At 47.1% G+C, this 6,469-nt stretch overlaps 1 pseudogene; it reads right to left on the bottom strand.

The window, feature by feature from the left end:
* Positions 1 to 3,989: 3,989 nt before the first annotated feature.
* Positions 3,990 to 5,047, bottom strand: LOC8050879 (annotated as a pseudogene).
* Between the last annotated feature and the right edge of the window lie 1,422 nt (positions 5,048 to 6,469).

Below are 6,469 nucleotides of genomic sequence, written 5' to 3'. Positions count from 1 at the left end.
ACATCCATCAATCCATACAAGCATCCGTATACCAAAAGACGGTGTATCTACAAGACGATGCCTACGGCGCTTTATGGCGGGTCCAAGGATCGCCACCTTAGCGTCGTTCACACACTTGCAACCGAGTAGGACAAAGAGAGACAAGACGGGTTTCTAAGCCTCTTGCGACGGTGGAGAACCAGATGCGCTGCTGCGGAGCTGTTCGGCCGTCACAAGAGTCTTAGAAACCAGTCTTGTCTCTCTTGGTCCTACTCGGTTGCAAGTGTGTGAACGGCGCTTTATATGTATATCTTCAGTTGTTTTCGAAATTCAACGGCCCTAAAATCCCCTTCACACACTCGCTTTCGAGTACAAGAGAATGAAACGAAACCGGTTTTTAAGCCTCTTGCGACGTCTTAGGACCAGCTCCGCTGTAGCGCATCCGGTCCTAAGCCGTCGCAAGAGGCTTACAAGACGGGCTTGTCTCAGTCGGTCCTACTCGATTGCAAGTGTGGACGGGCCTTTAAGACCCGTTCCCACACTTGCGACCTCTTAGAACGGGGGTGCCTTGGAACCTCTTAATATCTCGTACATGAGAGGACACACTGGCGCCATCTATGGGGTAGCAGTGCAAACGTGGCGATTTCTGCATATTTTCTATTTCTCTTTCGCATTATCCTTTGTTGCTTGGCTCGAAAAACTTTTGTCAACGTTATAAACGAGCTTTTCTTATAAGTATTACGCACACTTGGCCTCGGGAATCCCGCAAAACTTTCGCTCTTGTGAAATGCAGTTCCAGGGTCACCGCATAGATGGCGCCAGAGTGCCAGTCTGCTCTCTCGTCCTAAGAACTTTTAAGAGGTTTCAACATGTCTCGTCTCTCTCGGTCGTACTCGGTTGCAAGAGTGTGAGCGGGCCTTTACAATTTACTTAGCCTTGACGTGGGACGTCGCACACGCAGAACATATGGCCTTAGGTCACAAGAAGGCAGCTGATCAGAATAATCAAACGCATTCGGCCTTTGTGCTTCGCTGCAACAGAGAAATGCATTAGCCATACGGTGTGGGTCATACAATCGCTAGCACTCTTTTCTTCGAGTTTGGCTCTCGCTGTGGGAACGCATACCTTGGACGTCATACGGCTTTTCTTCTATACATTTTGTTTTGTTTGTAGTATTTTCATCTATCTATAGTCACTGAAAGCAAGACGTGGCTCTACAGGGCAAATATCAACGCCTAGCTCTTCTCACCGGCGCACTCTCCCGTGACCAAAAGACAGTCCCGAAACGTCGGGGTACTACTTCATAAACTTGCTTAGAGTTTGCAATTTTCGTCTGATAATTAGATGTTTCTTAAGCCGTCAGTGACTGTAGTCCTTTATATTTGGCTGCTCCATGCACGCCTCAGGTGCCTTATTTTAATGGACCCAACCTATAGTCAACTGACTATGGGTTAATTTATTTTTTTTACATGAATATATTATCCTGCTAAAAAACAGTTTAATCGAATTGAAGACAATTTAATTGAATCCGACACCTCACAGAAGCAGTCACTTCAAATTTTGCTATCAGGCTATGGATGTCTTGAAATGCCGCCCCTGCTGTTTTTTTTTGTTTTTTTTTTATTTTCTTTTTTAGTTTTTATATTTTTTGGTTGTAAGCGACGCTTATATTCCAGCAAATCGACCCAAAAGAGAAGCATGTTTTGGAATGGCTCCAAGAACACTAAACTCCCCCAAACATTATTTTAAAGCATGAGATGGTTTTGAACAGAAACACTACTCCCAAATTCTCTTTAGGTCAGTGGGTCTGTCTGTTCCTTTTCCGCTAAATTTAGCGGAAAAATGGACGTCTCGTGACCTAAACACCTATTTAGTTTCCCCGCTAGAGTTAGCGGGAAAATTGATATCACGTGACCTGACGTCACGAGACCTAAACACCAATTCTGTTTCTCCGCTAAATTTAGCAAGAAAATTGACGTCACGACACCTGACCCCGTGATCTATGCAACAACTCATCTTCCACTCTGAATTTAGTGAGGAAGATGTGACGTTATCTGCACCATCACGTGACCTGAAGACCTGTTCGATTTACTCGCTGAATTTAGCGGAAATTTTTATTTTACGTGACATGAAGTCACGTTACCTTTACACCACTTCAGTTTTCACGCCAAGTTTGGGAAAAGAATTGTCGCGTTACCTGAGGTCACCTGACATTGGCACCAATTCAGTTTCTCCGCTATATTTTGATAGAAAATCTATGTCAGGGGACTTATCCGCCATGTCAGATTCTCAGCTAAATTGGTAAAACTATTGGTTCTTCACTCTCCGAAACGACAGCTCAGTGTCCTGTAAACAATTTTAAACGATGGCTATTTAAAGTGCAAACCAACCGTGAATTCCGATTTTTGTTCTTCTTTGACGGTTTATTACTTTCAGCTTATGTATACTACAGTCATGAAGGCAATGTCGAATTAAATACCTATTTTTCAACTATACTTTGTTGTCTCAATATTACGATTATCTTTAGTTGTTAGTTTCTTATTCAGCTTTTAATAGACCACAGTCTCTATTAATTACCAATCTTTTTGGTGAGTCATAATGTCCCAGCGTCCACGGTAATTTACGTAAAAGGTCGGTTGGATATAATTAATTCAAAATGTAAGCAGGGAACCGCACAGGCAGCCGGCCGAGCGCATGTGCCCGAGTTGGGGATGTGAAAGTGTCTCGCGTTATCAATGTCATATTAGATCCGTCATAAACACGGGAGAAGAAACACATTTAGGTGATGCCACTGGCCGCTCTTCCCGCGGGGAGCGAGCGAACAGATCGTGCCCGGAGCTAGCCTCGAACCAGGAGTAGTTAGCTCCGTTTTGCCGTGGAGGGCGCTGCGGTATGGGGTCCATCCTCGGAGGCCACGGTGTCGGCGGCGTAGCGTGCTAGCCTTTTTTTGTGGTGTGTTGGTATAGTGGTGGTGTGCGGCCAGTGGCGGGCCTCGTGTTTTGCTTTGGTGCTCTGTCGATCACAGGTGCCACCACTGTGCACGAAGGTGAGCCCTAACCCGAAGAAGAAAAAGAAGAAGCCTTAACCCGAAGAAGAAGAGGACACCGATTTACAGACTGTGGCGTATTGGTGGCGACGTGGCGGCGGTAAGGTACAACAAGAACCGGTGAGCGAGGGAATGCGGGACCACCGCTGGGGGAAACAACCGGAGATGTCGGTTTGGGAGGGACCCCATACTTGGGCGCCATCTATCCCCGTGCGGGTAAAGCGCGCTCTGTGCGCCGAACATAATTTAGCCGCCGCGTCGAACGGAGAGTCATTCCCTAAATGTGTTTCTTTCACCGTGGTCATAAACGACTTGTAACGCCAAATGTAAAACGAAATCGGCCACCAGAGCATCGGAAGCCGTATAGCAGCCGACGACAAGAAGCCGACCGGGCCATCGAACGGGTAGAGCAGAGCAGGTAAATTGACTAAAAATACGCGTTCGCGCATGTTGGGCGATGAAGTAGATTTGAACTCAAACCTGGTGTAATCTTCAATCGTCGTGTTTGACTATATTTCCGTCCTGCAACTCCTTATGTCAAAATCTTTAAACAAAAACCATTTTTTGACAGGATGAAGTCACACTGGAATCGCCGGAATCGTTTTGGATCGACCGGAACCATCGAAGCCGTTGAATGGATCCGGCCAAATTGGAAAGCGGGTGCCTCTGATCGATCGCAAGTTGAAGTCATAGCCGCCTGATTGACGCTGGACAAGACCGCACTCGACATGGATCTAATACCTAATCTAATATCTACGGGTGTAGCCGGACACAAACAGATGCTCCATAAAAAAATGTCTTGACTCACAGCACAAAAAAAAATAATAAAACATGATAGCAATTGGGTCGACAGGGGAAGACAAAAAGAAAACCTGGAGACTAAATAAAGAAGCGAGACGGAGGTAGTATGGCTCTCGTATATTGCAAGAGAATTTCTTTTCAACCCTTTCTCTTTATCAACATATCAAAAACAGTTGAGATTAGAATAGTCCCGTTGGTTCTTGGAAAACCACTCAACACTTGTTATCACGCTCGCGCCAAGCCGCGTGCTACCGGAGAGCACCAGACGCGCCATCTGACCAAAGTTTCTGTCGTAATTGGGCAACGTTTGAAGCGTCACCGCCTTGTGTTTCTTAAAATTCGATGGCACCATCCTACGCCTATGCCGAAAGAAGAGGTGAAAGGCCGACAAATTCCTCCACTTGTCGTTACATTCCAAGTAAAGCGTAATCGCCACGTCTTCGCTCACTCCAAAACTCGCTTCAACACGATTCACGAGATCCGGCCTCCAAAGACAGAAATTTCCTCGTGGGAAGTTCTCCAGCGTTCTAGTACCACATGCTCGGTCGATGGAGACGGTAGGACTCGTACCAGAGTCTCAGGTACCGCGCGTTCTTATGGGCTACAATCACCTGCGTGCCAACAAACTCTCCTGGAGACCATCCCATGGACAGTTCGTATCGGCGGTAATGATTCAGGTTCCTAACAAAGTAGGCATCACTATCTAGATAGATTCCTCCGTACTTCATCAGCACTTGAGCTCTGACTACGTCAGAAGCATGCTGCAGAAAGCTGAACTTGACGTCAAAGATCTCTGTGGGTCTCTTGGCAGGTTCAAGAACAAGATCCGGAATGTCCCGAACCAGGTACCACAAGGGTTTGTTCACAGTTGCGTTGCACTCGTCGCAATGAATCATGAGGTGGTCGGGCCGTTGCTGTAACCACGCTGCCCGCATACACAGGACTTCCACGAACTGCAACGATGCATTGCCGAGTATCATGAAGTGCACGATGTTTAGAACAATGTAGGTCCCATCTTTGGAGTACTCGAAATCTTCCACTTTTCCGTCCCACTGCGTGTCCAGCTGAAGGTCAAGTTAGAACGCTAGCATGGAAGCAACGCAGAAGGTACCAATAAACATCACTGCAGTTAAATAAATGACGAGAATGAAAGGGTAGTGTTGCGCCCACGGTGCTACACGATGACCCAGTTTGGGGACTGCTTTCATCCGCGCAAGGCATTTTGATCTCTTTATTTTGGGTACTTCCCAGGTGTTCTGAATATCACCAGGTTTCATTCGGAGGTCGTTTTATCGTCGTGTTGTTGGCCGATGACAGGCTTCTTTTGTTGCTGTTTCTGTATAAATGGCAAGATGTACGCATTAGGTGACTGAGTAAACTTGCATGCGCAAACACAGACAACGAACACAAAGGAGCGGACCAGGACAGGCGCATTTTTCAACTTAGCTTTATTCGCGGCCAAGCAACTGATTGTACGCTTAGTTTAGGCTTCTTACGTGACTTGCACTATGGTGCCTGAAACGCGTCACCGACTGCTCTGTTTACCGCGCCCAACACAGTGGCCCCACGATTTCCGCCCGATGACATCATAGAAGTGTCATGCTGTCGCCGGCCTAGATCCTGGTGGCGTCACAGCAGCAATGGTGGATGTCACAGAAGCCTGTTCTGCTGCAGGTCGCTCTTCAGCATGTCAGTCCACGGAAGCTTCGGCAGCCACGAGTTGGTACGCTGTGACGACGGCGACACTCGCCTTTGATCGTTCTTTTGACCAGTATTTCCACGAACGACTGCCAGGATCGCGACAACCAACAGCGTGACACTCCGGCGTCCATGACGTCATTTGTTGCCACTTCGGGACCACTTTCGAAACATGGGCGAAATAGGACGCTAAACAGACAGTCGAAGACGTGCTTCAAGCACCGTACTTGCAGTGACGCACGGTGTGCACTGAAGTCGCATACGCGGCAATCGTATGAAGGACCTTGCAACTGAGCTTGTACCTTCTGCAGAATATATTTTACACCACAGAATTTGTTTTTCTGAGGTGTGAATTACCATTTATACGGTGCGACGACGTTACGAGCGAGCTATTTTTAATCTGCTCAACTACTTTGTACTACGTCGTCAAAGGTAGCATAGCTTCTACGATGCTAAAACAATGTCAGAGCTATTAGTGGCGAGACGTTTTGGTTGCGCCCTCCTGTAGTTTCCTCTCTTGACGTCATTGCCTTGCGAACAAGAGGTTGGATGGTGTTTGTAATGAGCATGGTGGAAGCTTGAAATCATTGAGCTCTGAAACGAACACTGCCCACACAGTCAAACTTGAAACTGTTACATTACTCTTATTTCCGTCAGTGAGAAATCCTTTTCTGACGTCATGGTCAGCATTCGGCCAGTCGTAGAACGCCGACGACTGCGACGCTATCGATCACGCACGTAGCCAATAGTTGCGCGAGCCCAAGGTTTCGTTCGACGTTTCATTCCCACGAGAGCGCGTGCGAATGTGACGCAAGGCAAAAACACCTGCTCTCGCAGCGGAGCGGGGCTACGGCACTTTGGAAGCTAGATTAACCTTGACAACGTATCACAAAGTAGTTGACACCGAGTATAAAAGTGAATTGTATCTCTGCTTCGATGCAGTTA

The sequence above is a fragment of the Ixodes scapularis genome, unplaced genomic scaffold (genome assembly GCF_016920785.2).
Source record: "Ixodes scapularis isolate PalLabHiFi unplaced genomic scaffold, ASM1692078v2 PGA_scaffold5__190_contigs__length_132052651, whole genome shotgun sequence".
NCBI classification, from domain to species: domain Eukaryota; kingdom Metazoa; phylum Arthropoda; class Arachnida; order Ixodida; family Ixodidae; genus Ixodes; species Ixodes scapularis.
Note: the sequence above shows the minus strand (reverse complement) of the source record. Positions and strands in the feature narration are given on the sequence as shown.